The following is a 15,994-nucleotide window of genomic DNA, read 5'->3' on the forward strand; positions in this document are numbered from 1 at the left end:
TATTTCATCTGGGGAATAGCTAGTGGTTTGCGTTTCTTAGACAGAAAAATAGCAGCCATCCTAAGAAACTCCAAAGATAAAATTGACCTGGAAAACCAAGGCATATATGAAGTCCCCTGTGCATCATGCCCTGCCACATACATTGGACAGACCAATAGAAGAATAAGTACCTGCCTGGATGAACACAAAAATGCAGTAAAAAAGCTGGAACACACTTCCTCAATAGTCCAACACATGAAAACAACAGGTTAACAGACTTCAATGGCACCAAAACCCTAGCCACTATAGAAAAACCCAGCCATAGAATTATCAGAGAAGCCATAGAGATTGAAAAAAGACCTGAAAGCATGAATAGAAGAGATGATTCCACCAGACTGTCTGTTAGGTATAACATTGATACCAAATATGGTTTGGGTGAATAAATATATAAAACTTAGATATCATGGTTTAAGTGCTTATCACTTTAAGCACAATGCAGCAGGCAATTAGCCGATTAAGGGTGCGGTTAGAAGTTACAATATAAGGAAGCATTAGAAGCTGGCTGACTGTTTTCTGGCTGTAACTGTGTGCTACTGTTACTGTGTGCTGCTGCGACTAACTGTGATTACTGACTGTGAGTGCCTGTGACTGAACTGTTATTGTTTGCTACTGTTTGCTGAATATCCAGCGTTTGTTTCTCTGGAGAGTGAAACCGGAGGAGGAGAAGATATCTTTATCGGCTGATAAAGATATTGCAAGGACTCTTAACTTGGACTATAATAGTGAGTCTTACTGGATGGAAATACTGTGAATGACTTAATGGACTGAATGACAATGTTTAAACTCTAACTGGATTAAAAACTATTTAAACTACAAACAGTGTTTGTGTTCAGTGTGTGTATACTCTGGGGCCCTTCCGCTCTCTTTTGGTTGCCTGGCTTGACTACTGCTGCAATACTCTTCTAGGGGTTAATTCCAAAACCCTAACATTGGTTATGGGCCCAGCGGCATAGTCTAACTAACCAGGATATAGCAGAGAGTTGGTGTGAGTTGCACATTACTGTATAAACAAACTGTTTTAATTAGTTTAAAATAGTCAAAATATCTGAAGAGCAATGGCACAAGTAAATTTGTCACAACTGTCCATGATATCCAGGCTGGATGGAACAAACTATGTTTCATGGTCAATGAAATGTAGTTTACTTCTACGCAGAGAAGGTTTGTGGGACATTATAGCAAACCCACCAGATGTGAGTAGCTGGGATCCTGCTAATGATGATGATAACGAAAAGTTACAAGACTTTAAACTGAAGAATGAGCAGGCTTTATGCATCATAGGACTGACTCTCTGTGATCAGCAGCTTGTCCATATTCGTGGAGAAGAAAATGCTGCAAACTGCTGGGAGAACCTCAGGAAGATTTATGTTCGGGACAGTGTAGGAGCACATATAAATCTTACACGGAAGCTTTTTCGAACGCATCTTCAGAGGAATGGAGATATGTTAGTTCATTTAAACTGTATGAAGAGCATTTTTCAAGATTTGCAAGAAAAAGAGCTTATATTTAATGAACTGCAACAAGTCTACATAATATTATCTTCATTAGATCAAAGCTATGATGACTATGTGACTTCGTTAGAGGTATTGCCAAAAGAAAGCCTCTCATTAACCGAGATTACAGGCAGGCTACTAGAAGAAGCCAGAAGAAGGCGTGAGCGTGCGAGCTGAGAGAAGATAAGAAAGAAGAGAAATTATCTTCAAAGTTTGAAAGAAACCAGCAAAGCAAAGTAAAGCACCCGGAAGAAGAGAATTTATCTTCAACAGCATACACAATTAAAAAGTGTTTTAATTGTGGAGGCAGAGGACATTTGGCAAGATTCTGCAAAAGAGAAAAAGCCAGAATGTAAAAAAGCCAAAGAAAGCATTTGAACTAGCCATGTTTAGCAACTCTGATGTGAAGAATAATTTATGGGTGGTTGACAGTGGCGCATCCCACTGCATCACAAGAGATAAGACTAAATTTATAAAAATGTCTACAAGTTCTCAACATATATCACTTGCCAATGGCTGGAACCTGAAAGCGAAAGGTCAAGGTTTTGCACGTTGTCCGTACATAAACCAGGATATAAAAATGTTGTATGTACCGCAACTAAAGTTTAATTTGCTTTCAGTAAGGGTATTAGATAAATTAGGTTATGTAATTACTTTTAAAGATAATAATTGCATAATTGAAAAAGATAACAAAAGGGTAACTGCAGCTTTAAATGGAACATTATATGTATTAGATAATAGTAAGAAAGGGGAGGCTCAAACTGTATTTAATAATATAAAGCCTCATAATGAATGTATCCATTTATTGCATAGGCGTTTGGGGCATGTAAATTTTAAAATGCTAAAACGTACAGTTGAGTTATCTGAAGGAATAAGGTTAAAACCTTGTGATAAATATTTGCGTTGTAATGTTTGCTGTGAAGATAAGAGCAAGGTATTGCCTGCAAATAGGCTAAATGGTTTCAAAACAAAAGAACCTTTAGAAGTAGTATTTGCAGACATAATAGGTCCAAAGAAACCCAGTATGGGGGTGCTAGATATATACTGAGCATTATGGACCATTATTCTAGATATGGGTTTTGCTATTTAATGAAAAGCAAAACTGAAACATATCAACATTTTTTCAATTGGCTTAGGTTTGCTGAAAGAAAGTCTAAACGACAACTGATAACCCTGGTGACAGATAATGGTACGGAATTTATTAATAACAAATTCCAGAACAGACTTAAAGTAGCTGGAATAGAGCATAAGAAGTCTGCTCCATACAGGCCAGAACATAACGCTTTTATTGAAAGAAGAGGCCAAACACTACAGGCAATGGTTAGAACAATGTTAACTGATTCTGGGTTACCTGATTCTTTGTGGGGGAGGCTACAATGTGTGCTAATAACATATTGAACAACGTTGTTAATACAACAACAGGTGAAATACCATTTAGCAGGTGGCATGGCAGGAAACCTGACCTAAGTTACCTGCACACATTTGGTGCACCAGCATGGGTGCATATTCCTGCACAACTCAGAAAAAAGGGCAACATAGAGCTAAAAGATTTTTCTTCGTTGGTTATCAGGCAAACCATAGGGCATATAGATTTTGGGAGAAAGGCACATCTAAAGTGTTATGTAGTGCTAGTGCCCAATTTCTAGAACATGAAGGATGGGAGAAATTAGAACAGGATGCCAATAAAGATGTAATTATTGAATCCTATAGAAATCCCATTAGTTATCCCTGTAACTTTAAAAATAAAGTAAAGAGACAAATACAGGATGAAATAGTGCCCATAAAGGAAGAAACAGATTCAATAGCTGAACAGGATGAGGAAGATGAACAGGTAGTAGTTCAACAAAGTCCTCCTGTAAGCCCTGTAATTCCCAGAAGAACTACACGTGTATCTAGACCGCCTGATAGGTACCAGGCTAACACAGTGTGCCAGATTAATCAAGTTCCTAATTCTGTAGAAGAAATTAAAAAGTATCCTAATAAGGAAAAAGAAAAATGGTATGCAGCAATGAATAAGGAACTGAATTCATTAAGTGATATGAAGGTGTATGAAAATGCCAAATTACCTGTAGGAAAGAAATCCATTGGCTGCAAATGGATATTTAAGGTAAAAATAGATAAAGATGGTAATTTAATCCATAAGGCAAGGTTAGTAGCCCAAGGTTTTAGGCAGAATGCTAATGACTATGATGAGGTGTTTGCACCTAGTCTTAAGGCAGCAACCTTGAGGGCAGCTTTAGTGTGGGCAGCTAGTAAAAACTATATAGTTAACCATCTAGATGTGGAAACTGCTTACTTGCACGCCCCATTAAAACATATTATTTATATGAAAAAACCTGTTGGTATTAAAAGTGAAAATAAGGATAATAATGATTGTTGGTTGTTAAAGAAAAGTCTCTATGGTCTTAAACAATCAGGCTATGAATGGAACCAGTATATTGTAAATGAACTAGACAATATAGGATTTAAAGCTGGTTTAGCCGATCCATGTCTGTTTAAAAGGGAGATAAATGGGAAAGTATCATTATTATTACTATTCACAGATGATATTGCTTTGATAACTGAAACTAATGATGAAGCAAATAAAATAATAGCATCATTAGGAAAGAGAATAAAGATCAAGCAATTAGGGGAGATAAAGAAGTATCTCGGTTTGAATATAAAGAAAACACGGAAAGGTTTTAAGATATCTCAGGAAGATAAGATAAGCAAATTGCTAAAAGATTACAAGATGGAGCTTTGTAAGCCAGCTAAGACTCCAATGAGTCAGGAGTTTAGCAACACTGATGTACAAAGCCCTGAGTTTGATAAGGTGTTTTATCAATCTTTAATTGGTAGTTTGAGTTATATTAGTAATTGGTCTAGACCAGATATTTCGTACTGCGTGAATCAGTTGGCTAGATTCAATTCTGCACCATGTGAAAGACACTGGAATGCAGCTAAGAGGATATTAAGATATCTTAAAAAGACAATGAATTATTCATTGTATTTAGAACCAAAGGGTGATTTAATTCTGTGTGCTTATGCAGATGCTAGTTTTGCATCAGAAAAGACACTAGAAAGTCGACTTCAGGAACAGCCATAATGCTGGGTAAGACATTAATAGGCTGGAAGTCAATAAGACAACAGCATATAAGTTTGTCTACTATGGAGGCAGAATTCTCCTGTTTATCATTGTTATGTACAGAGTTAATAATGTATAAACAAATGTTAATTGATATAGGTATAACTGTAGATTATCCTATAATTATATATGAAGATAATCAGGCAGCAATTCAAATGGCCACAAATATTGGAGTAAAAACAAGGAGCAAGCATACAGATCTAAGATATCTAAACGTGAGACAATCTGTAAGAAGTAAGATGATTCAGCTAGAGTACTGTATGTCGGAGGACAATTTAGCTGATAATTTTACTAAAGCCCAAGGTGCCAGTAAGCACCAGGAGAGTTGTGAAAAATATGGGATAAGATTGTAAAGGAATTATATATTTATTTCACCCAAAAGGGGAGTATGTTAGGTATAACATTGATACCAAATATGGTTTGGGTGAATAAATATATAAAACTTAGATATCATGGTTTAAGTGCTTATCACTTTAAGCACAATGCAGCAGGCAATTAGCCGATTAAGGGTGCGGTTAGAAGTTACAATATAAGGAAGCATTAGAAGCTGGCTGACTGTTTTCTGGCTGTAACTGTGTGCTACTGTTACTGTGTGCTGCTGCGACTAACTGTGATTACTGACTGTGAGTGCCTGTGACTGAACTGTTATTGTTTGCTACTGTTTGCTGAATATCCAGCGTTTGTTTCTCTGGAGAGTGAAACCGGAGGAGGAGAAGATATCTTTATCAGCCGATAAAGATATTGCAAGGACTCTTAACTTGGACTATAATAGTGAGTCTTACTGGATGGAAATACTGTGAATGACTTAATGGACTGAATGACAATGTTTAAACTCTAACTGGATTAAAAACTATTTAAACTACAAACAGTGTTTGTGTTCAGTGTGTGTATACTCTGGGGCCCTTCCGCTCTCTTTTGGTTGCCTGGCTTGACTACTGCTGCAATACTCTTCTAGGGGTTAATTCCAAAACCCTAACACTGTCAATTATTTGGAAGCCTGTACTCACAAACAAAAAAAATCTCCACACCACAAGCCAGGCAAACACCTGGGCACAAACAGATCCCCCCTGATACCTCCAGCTCAAACACACCCCAACCAGGCACCCAGATAAAACCTAGCTTCCTAATAAATGATAGCTGTCCATTTACTCGGAGCCAAGCTGCACTAAAAGCCTCCAATAGAGGAACACAATGTTGCCAGCCAATCAAGACAAAAAAAGCCACAAAACAGACAGAAGATATTAGAAACACCAATCAAGCAGAACACAGCAAACTCCAAGACCACAGATCAAGACTCCCAACCAATCAGGATGAAGAAAAAACCATTCTGGCACAACAGTATGCTAGCCCCAAATTTAAAACTGAAACGGCTGTGAAAGTCTGACTCACAGACGAACACAATACAGAAGCCTGATGATGGCAGATGAGATTCTGCCGAAACGTTGCTACAACTTTAAGAGCACAACTATAATGACGTGGGAAAATACCTGAACAAAGCTGAATACCATACATGTAAGTACCCGCGAAAACTTAAGAAAATATATAGATATAGATATAGATATATAGATATGTATATAGATATATAGATATGTATATAGATATATAGACACACACACACAATGATTTACCATTTTTTAAATATTAGAAGTTAATGTTTCTCATAAAGTGCCATTAAAAATTCTAATGCATTTGTATGGTTTTTTTTAAACAACAAAGTTCTGAATGGGCTATGACAGAAATGATAATTCAAACTCAGTACCACCAGATGAATAATATTAGCAAGATAAGGCTTGTGGGAATGAGCATGAAAGAAAAATTTGAAAGAGTTGAGGAACTACAGATTGGACACAAATATTAACAGGGACTGTGCTATAGGCTATATAAATAGCTAAGGAAGTATTTAAGGGCAGAAGATCATATGGATTTGTGGTTAACAGAAGATCCCATGTATGTGGGCAGGCACATAAATACACACACACACACACACACACGCACGCAAACCAGGTAATAAAAGAGCAACAATGGTATCGCTTTCATTCTGCGTATATGTGTGTTTCTCTCTGAACTTTCCTAAACAGACTAGTAGAAGAACGAGGGACAAATAGCAGAGCAACACCTTCCAAGTCCTCTAATAATTGGATTTGTGAATGAGAATTGGCCAAGTACTCATTTAAATTATCAGAACATCACAGAACACCCCTCCCCCAACCCTGTCTATATATGGAAACAAGATGAGACTGAATTTTAAAAAAAACAACGGATTGCATTTTGCTATTGAATCCCCTGATTTAATTTGGCATATTATATAAATCTGAACATTGAGTTGAAAGGGGCATTTCAATTGAATTCCTTCAAATTAAATCACCTCTAGAAGTTTCCAAATGGTCCTAAATGATTATAATTAAGAAAGGAAGGAGTCAAGAATATTATTCCCTTCTTATTGGGAACAAATAAATTCTGCTGAATTCAGTAAGAGTTACGTTTAAATATAACTTTATAGATTGGACTTACACATCTGCTTCTAGCTAGAATTTAGCTTCTAGCTAAACCCTTCTATGTTGCTAGATAATTTATAATCAGAATATATCCTTTTGCACTACTGAGTAATAATAAGATGAATTATATCATGCCTTCTTATTTATTTTGTTGGTAAGACAGAAGGAATAACAAAAAAACAAACATATTATGGTTCCCGGCTACTAATCCCTAATGTTAGATATTTGACACTGACATGAAAAACAATGCTTTGTTGTATGTCAAAAGACTGACATGTCAAACCCAACCTTGAAAGTTTTTAGAACATAGCTGACCCTGTAACAAGACCTCCTGGGTTGACTGACAGTTTTTGAATTTAACGTTTGAGATTAGCTGACCTTGTTTATTTAAGAGCCACCTGAAAAACAGCAGGCATGCCTATGGCTATTAAATCTCATGCTGCAAATGTTTACTAAGGTATCAGAATCCAACTTGAGTTGAGGGATGAAAATACCCATTTGGTCTCAGTTATGGGTCCTTGAAAAGACTGTTCAGATTGACTCATATCTGTCATAGACTAATGGGACATTAAAGGTAGCCGTATTAAATTGATAAAAGTTTGCTTAAAAATATTAACAGAGATTTTGAGACTGCCTGAACTGTTTTCAGGAACTTACTTTTTGCAAGGATACCTATTGGGAGCAAAATGGCAAAGTAATTCTGCTACTGGACTTTTTGCTCAGGTCTATAAAACTCCTCAAAGAGTGGAAGTTCTGGAAGAATTCATCCCCCAGTTAGACTCTGTTCCAATCCTTTGAAAGAATGTCAGCTGGAAGGCAAAAGGACTATCTGAACTCCTTAGCTGAGGTGGGCAATGAGACTTGACTGTAGTGGAGGAGAAGATACAAAGAACATCAAGTTTGATTTGCTGTGGCCAATCCATCTTTTTTTAGCTGAAATTATCTTTTGAAGTGTGGTTTCAGAATCTGAATCTGTATTTGTTATGAAGCTCTGTCCCTGAAAGTTCAAAGAGATAGATGCAAAGAAATTCATTTTCCTCTTACTCCTTTGGGGTATTCTATGTGTACCTTCCTATGCTTGTAACTGTTGATTGTTCTCTGCCTATCCTCTACCATACTGTTGTGAGTAGTGGGATGATGAAGGACGGGTTTGGAACCTATTAGTCAAAAGCAAGATTACAACTGTCCCATGGAAAAATATACCGGGAGTTATTGCAATTGTAACTGACTGTCCAGCCAGGCTGAATACTACAGAGCAAACCAAACTAGGCTGCTTCCAGGATCCCTTAAGCTCCCAAACCCCAAGTCACTTGCCTACCACCCAAAAAGCTCACAGAATGTTAAAACCTAGAGATGGCAGAAATGACTGGCCCTCACTCATTCAATTGCTTCTAGCTCTTTGGATCTCTCGGACATAATTTGTCAGCAACTGTTTCTTCAATTTTCTGGAGACTCATGCTTGGGTCATTGATAGTAATCTTCAGTTGGTAGTTCTTTCCGACTTTTGAACCATGCTGTTGCTCCATGTTTTGGTGTGAACTCTTCCATTCTAGTCTAAATTCTTCAATAAGCATATGAACTAATGCACCCAGATTTGTCCCCAAATTGTTCTGATTTTCAGTCAAAAACTTTCTAGCAGCATATATTTTTAAGTGAATAAAACAGTAAAGGTATAAAATAGACATCTTTTGAGAATCCTTTTGCCTTTTCCATTGGATGTTAACCACTATGTCTCAACCTCTTCTATCTACGATAGCTTCAGCTTGAATATTTGGCAAACTTGTTCACTGAATGCTCGAAATCTGGATTGCAGAATTATCTTACTAGCCTATGGGGTAAATATAGCTGTTTGACAGGGTTTTTTTTTTTAGCACTGCTCTTTTTTGTCACTGGAATAGACATGTTTCAGACCAGCTGTAAACCTCAAGTATTTCTCACACTATCCTTTTGCAAGTTTTTAAACACTTCAGCTCCCACAACTTAAGCAATATTTTTAGAGCCCATTTAACTTTATTTCTTTGAAAGTCTACTTCCAGTTGTATAATCAAGTTGTGCATACATATCGGCAATTTGGGGAATCTTTTTATATTCGGTTCTTCTGTATATTTGAGTTATGTCTTCTTTCTCTAGGAGATCCGTGCTTTCTTTGTCTTTTATCATGCCAATTAATTAAGAAGTGCACCACTTCAATATTTATTTAAGAAAAATAAATATTATTATGTCAGCTTGAAGTAGCCTTAGAAAACATAGCATGGTCTAAGCGCTGTGTATTTAATGCTGCTTCATCCTCTTCAATGTTATTTTCCTTCAATGTTAAACAATTGAATTTAAGAAAACTTTGGTTCTCTTGAGCAAACAACAATGGCAGCTAATGCAATTGATAGCTGTGATACCTGGGAGCTGCAATTTTAGTATTTTACAGAGCCTGAATACTAATTTAGTATGTCACAGATTTTGCTTACTGCCTGAGTTGCTTTTTTTCTGATATGACAAGAAGATGCCTTATGAAAAATGTTACTGCTATTGGGCATGTGCAAAATAACCTTTTTCATCTTGGTTAAGTGGCTTTAATTACTGTCCTATAAAAAGCTGGTTTTATTTGATATCTAAATCCAGTGGAGTTTTTTTTTTATAATGAAAAGCAGTTTGGGAAGACAGCAAGATGTTTCAGCTGAATTCTTTGGTCTCCTTAATCTGCTTTTTGATAAGCATGTGGACATATACATATAAAAAACAGAGACTTTGTAGACCCAATTATATACTTAAGTATAATATGATTGCCCATTGTGTGCCAAAGACTTATCAGGAAGAAAGTACTGCAAAGGAGAAACTATATTTGATGTATAGCTATACTTGGAGTAATAATAAGAGAACTGGGTTTGGATTAAAATGTCCTGAGTTCAAATGATGAAAATGTGCTAAGTAGCTTGGATTCACTATCAATCATCTTCCGTTTTTCCTTTGTAAATTGGAAGCAAAACAAAATCAAAATATCGCAAAACACTCTGCGAGTTAGAGAGTATAAGTAATTCTGTAAGTTAGAGAGTGTCTACCACTACTACTATTTGTTGCTCCTTATTTCCTAAAATTTACTAACATTTCCTAACAGCAAGAACAAATTTCCTAAGAGAACAATTAGCCAAAGGAATGGCTTGCCTTCAGAAATTGAAGGTGCCCCATCACTGGAGGCTTTTAACAATTTACTGAACAACCACTTGTCTGGAATAGTATAAGGTCTCTCCTACTTGAGGGTTGGACTAGAAGACCTCCAAGGTCCCTTCCAAGTCTCTGTTACTGAGCAAGGTGTGTTGGATCAATATTTGCCAAAATACTTATTAGAACCTCAATAATAACTTGGTGCCAAAAAAGGAGCAGATAGGTTTTTAGGGGAGAAACTGCAGGCACCATTGTTACGTTCTCCAAATGCAGTCCCACTCTGTCGCTTCTGCCATCCCAGCCAGCCACCCCTCCTTTTTGGGATGTGTGTGTGTGTGTGTGTGTGTGTGTGTGTGTGTGTGTGTGTAATTGCATGTCAGACCAAGTGCACTTCAAATGCAAGCCCTGCTGGCTACGAGGAGAGGGCAATGAGATAATCCACGTTTTCATCATTGGTAGGCCACTCTTTTCACAAGCCATGGCCCGTACTTTATTAAGTTGAGCAGCTCTGGGTCTGCAAGAAAGAGCCAGGTCTTTTTCACCCAGATGAGAATGGCTCAGTGAATGGTTTCCAAGTGTTTACTCAGCATTTGTCTCACTCATCAGAGGAATGGGGAGGGGGGGTGCCGACAGATCTTTTGTCCCACTGAACTGCCCGATGTGTTATGACAATGTTCCATGAATATGCAGAATGGCAGAAGGATTAAGACCTGCACAATCCCCCTAGGCCCTCCCTTCCCCCACCCCTCTCTCTCTCTCTTTTTCTTTTTCGCTTTTTTCCCTAGGATGGTCAGAGCTTTAAGGATGACCTGTTCACGGTTAGGGCACTAAACATCAGATTTTTCTGCAGATATGGGTGTAAAACTCCCACACTTGTCTAAAGCTGTTAACATCTGACTTGAAGGTCAGCCAGTCATATTCACTGCCCCCTTTATAATTTTCTACTGGCAGAGGCAGCTTCATCGACAGCATTATTTTGCAGAGGAATGGAAAGGTTGGTGTACCATGAACAGCTGAGTCAGTCAATTACCCATTAAATTCAGAATAAAGTTGGGAAATCTCACTTCTATGTTTTTTTACTGCATTGATAGACCCGCTTCTTGGTTTGTTCCTACATTTAATGTCTATGAGGCATAAAGTAAAACAAAATTAATACAGTTGAAATCAACATCAAAATACATACCATGTCTAGTAATTTAATTACTAGCTCAGCAAAAGACTCATGCTTTTACTATTTCCCTATCCTTAGAAAAATACATTCAATAGTCTGGGAGCCATACAGGAGAAGTTGGTCTCCTGCATATCCAATAATTCTGGCAACAAGGTTGTCTTCAGGAGAGCCTTTCCCCACAGTGGGGAAAGTTCTTCTGAAGATGACCTCCTTACCAGAACCATTGATCTAAGCAACTGGATAGGTTCATAGTGGAAACAATAGTCTTGCAGATAACCTGGTCTTAAATTAGGGGTCTCCAAACTTGGCAACTTTAAGATTTGTGGACTTCAACTCCCAGAATTCGTCAGCCAGTCGTACTCAAAATTTCCGCTACTTGTTCTCCAGAACTGGTCAGAACCTGCTGAATACCACCTCTCTCACAAATAGTAATCACATGACCCTATGAGACTCATAAATACATACTGGCAGCCAAATGCCCAAATTTTATTATGTCGCGAATGCTGCCACATTTGTAGGTGTGAGGACCAGCCATAAGTCCCTTTTTCAGTGCCATTGTAACTTCACACTGTTGCTAAACAAATGGTTGTAAGTCAAGGACTACCATAAGGAATTTTGAAGTCTTTGTGGCTGAGCCCTATCCTGCCTTTATTGCTCGTTTCAAATCACTAATTTGCTTAATTTCCCTCCACAGCATTGGCTGACAAAACCTAATTGAAGTTATTCAAAATTAGGTTGCTTTTTTTTTTTTTATAATATTGGACTAATATTATCAAACTCTATTAGAATCCTTAGTTTTGGACAGCTATCTCTGAATTTGGAGTCAACATTGTCTCCGGATTATTTTAGCATGCCCTTTCATCTACAATTCAGTATAAAGCAAATGTAACTCTTCTTTTTGCCATTTTATTTAATGGAGATGAAACTGAATTTCCCATTAGTTTTATTTAAGTGCAATTGGGAACATGGCAACAGAGACACCTAGTGAGATAGGTGGACTTTGAGATCTTGGTTTCTAAGCCATTGAGCAATTTTTAAAGGAGCCTCAAAATATTAGCTTCAGGCTTAGAACATATAAACTTTGAGACAGGGAAGGAAATGCACACTGACACAGAGATTTTCGAAGCCTTGGGGGCAGGAAGAGCCCATCTTGTTACAAATGAACTTTATTGCCACTGTCAAGAAAATTAGATAGAGAAATGAAACAGGCAGGTGAAGACTACAATGGAGGACATGATAATGAGCAGCCCAGAAACTATAACACTGGCATAGATAGATAGGTTACTGACCCATCAATTGGGCCAGTAGAAATGGAGGTCAACCAAGGTTAGAAACATGAATTTCATACTTGATATTGTCACCCTTGGAAGTTGTCTTATTCCACATGAGAAGTGATATTGAAAGAAATTACTGCTACTAACTAGATTAATTCTACATGGCTACAATTTAGCAGGTGCATGTTCTCCAAATCTGTTAACTTCACATTTCCCAACACCAGAGCTATGGAGATTTCTCAATCATCCAAGTCATGGTTGTCCCAAAAGTGCTTTTCAAAAGGCACCTGGACTTTCTTGTTTTTTTCATTTGAAAATGTTTCGCTTCTCATCCAAGAAGCTTCTTCAGTTCAGAATTGAAGAACTGAACTGAAAAAGCTTCTTAGATGAGTGCAAAATGTTTTCAAGGTAACAAGGATAAAAAAACAAAGATTAAAAACAGTTGCCTTTTGAAAAGCACCTTTAAGACATCGGAGTTCAACCTTTTCTAGAAGGCCCTCCACAATGACATATGGAAGATGTCTATCCTCAGGCGTCTTCAAAAGTGAAACAAAGATGTCATGTTAACTGTTTTAATGTAATGTAACTTCATGATAGGGACATGATGGCTCAGTAGCTAAGACGCTGAGCTTGTTGATCAGAAGGTTGGCAGTTCAGCGGTTCAAATCCCTAGCACCGTGCAACGGAGTGAGCTCCCATTACTTGTCCCAGCTTCTGCCAACCTAGCAGTTTGAAAGCATGTAAAAATGCAAGTAGAAAAATAGGGGACCGCCTTTGGTGGGAAGGTAATAGTGCTTCGTGTGCCTTCGGCATTTAGTCATGCCAGCCACATGACCATGGAGACATCTTCAGACAGCACTGACTCTTCAGCTTAGAAACAGAGATGAGCACCACCCCCTAGAGTTGGGAACAAGTAGCCTGTATGTGCAAGGGGAACCTTTATCTTTATCTTTACCTTTACCTTCATGATCTTGCCTTCATAATATCCACAGCCCAATGTCAACTGAAAGTCATCCTTAGTTCTTACAGCACTTTTCTTTTTCATTGTTGTGTTCTTTTCTCCCAACACAATTCTTGCTGTGGTTATTGCTTCACCAATAGTATTCTCCTGATGCAGTCTGGGGCATTTGTCAACTATTACATAAGCTTCTTATATACAAACAATTAGTGGTTTGAAAGAGCACCAGAACATCTTTGTGTGTATGTGGGGTGGTGGGAGCTGGATTAACTCTCTTGTGAAAGTTCCAGTTCTATGCTGAAGGGAAGATCATGAAGGTAAAGATACAGAAGTTCAATTTCAATGGACAGAAAGAGCTGGATTCTGTGTACTGCTGCTTTTATTATCAGTGCATACATTACACATTTTCAGTTGCTTCTGCAAAGTTTCATTTTGATGTTGTTTATTGGAAGTATGTGTGATCCAGGAATTATTTCATGCAGAACCAGTCAAGGATGAAGTTTGCTTGTTCTTTCCATCTTCCTTTAGAGTCTAGACCCCATCTCTTAGTTCAACCCACAGATTGCAGGCACAAAGGAGCTTCTATTCAAGGCAGTTTAAGGCAATGAGGACTCAGCAGGAAAAGAGGATAAGTGCTGGGACATCTTTGTGCTGCACTTAAGAGATGCACCTGAAGAAAGGCTCACAGGAAAGCAAGCATATAATTGCAGCTCATGGAAGGACAGTTTGCCATACAGTTCTAGGACATAATCTCATTCTGGATGTGCAGGGAGGATGGAAGCAGCAAGATTGATGGTGACTGGAGTTCCAGCTCCAGGTCAAAAGGAAAACAGGGTGAAAGCAGCATGGGTGAATCCCATAGGTAGGATATTTAGTAAACTTCAGAAGTATGGAGCACAGCACTTGAGAAGAACCATGTTTATTGTAATAATCAGTGGGTGCCTGCTTTACAAGAGGAAACACAAACAATTGAAAAGCAAAGCCCAGAATATGCAGGAAGGGACCCATGCTTAAATAACCAATGAGTAAATGAGTAAATGGTAAATACAGAAATGCTATTCTGTATCCTGTAGAGATGCAGATAGATAAACTCCACAAAACATCCATAACAAAGTACTTTCATTGGTTCATCAGGTATCCTCATAACTCACATTTGTGACAAAGTTCTTCTTCAATGACCAATCCTTTGCATATCTGTCTTGTAGCTAAAAAGATGGTTTATCTCCTATCCTTTTTCTCCCATATTGTAACGATAGAATTAGAACAGTTACCATGAGTCCATGAATTCAGCCAAGAGTGAGGAAAACTCCCCCAACCCATCGAGGGTCAATTTAGTGACCAATTAGGATTACAGATGTGGTCACGTGACATAGACTACATTTCCCAGGATACCTTAACTACATTTACCATGATGCATTCCCTTAAGGGAACAGCTCACAATTGCTACCTAACTATCCAATTCCCATACACTGGCTGGATAGCACAAATGTGGAAGAACTATTCCCAGACAATTTTATTACAACTAATCCACTAAAATGCATACAGTCATGCAGTTTGGGTTTCATTTACTTGGTCCATTGGATACAGTGGGAAAGCCTTGACAATTGGCAGATTCCAGAACTGCTAGTTGTCTGTAACATAATATTAATTATCAGAATCTTGTTATAAATATCATCCCCAATTGTCTGCCAATTTGATTGGCATTGCTTGCTCCTCTTCCTAAGATTATATAACTGAAATGCACAGTTCTGAGTTTAAGTATGTGCACAACAGAACTATCATGCCAAGTCCAACCTCATATCCAGAGGCTTTTTTCTAAGTTGCTGTTCATAGGATGGCAGTCTTTTGAAGCACCCTATGTGCTTCCATGTGCCTTTGGCATTTAGTCATGCCGGCCACATGTCCATGGAGATGTCTCCAGACAGCGCTGGCTCTTCGGCTTTGTAACAGAGATGAGCACCGCCCCTAGAGCCAGAAACGACTAGTACATATGTGCGAGTGGAATGTTTTCCTTTATCTATCCTTGAAATCAACAATATCTGCTTTGGTGTAGCTATCTTGCAGAGACATAGCATCACACCACTGAATAGGCTCACATCTGTAGAAAATCCCAAAGGGTCACTTGATTTGATTGTGCTGAAAAGTGGTAATTAAGGAGCACAGATTTATACATCTTTTGGTTGTGTTGCATCCTTGTTGGTTTCACCAGGAAACAATTTCAATTCAAAACCTGAACTGGTAATTGAAGACTACCTACAATTGAAGCTGGGATCCCTATTGCTATATG

This window comes from Notechis scutatus, chromosome 3 (genome assembly GCF_049901735.1).
Source record: "Notechis scutatus isolate UNSWTSFEM ecotype Mainland chromosome 3, rNotScu1.2, whole genome shotgun sequence".
Taxonomy (NCBI): domain Eukaryota; kingdom Metazoa; phylum Chordata; class Lepidosauria; order Squamata; family Elapidae; genus Notechis; species Notechis scutatus.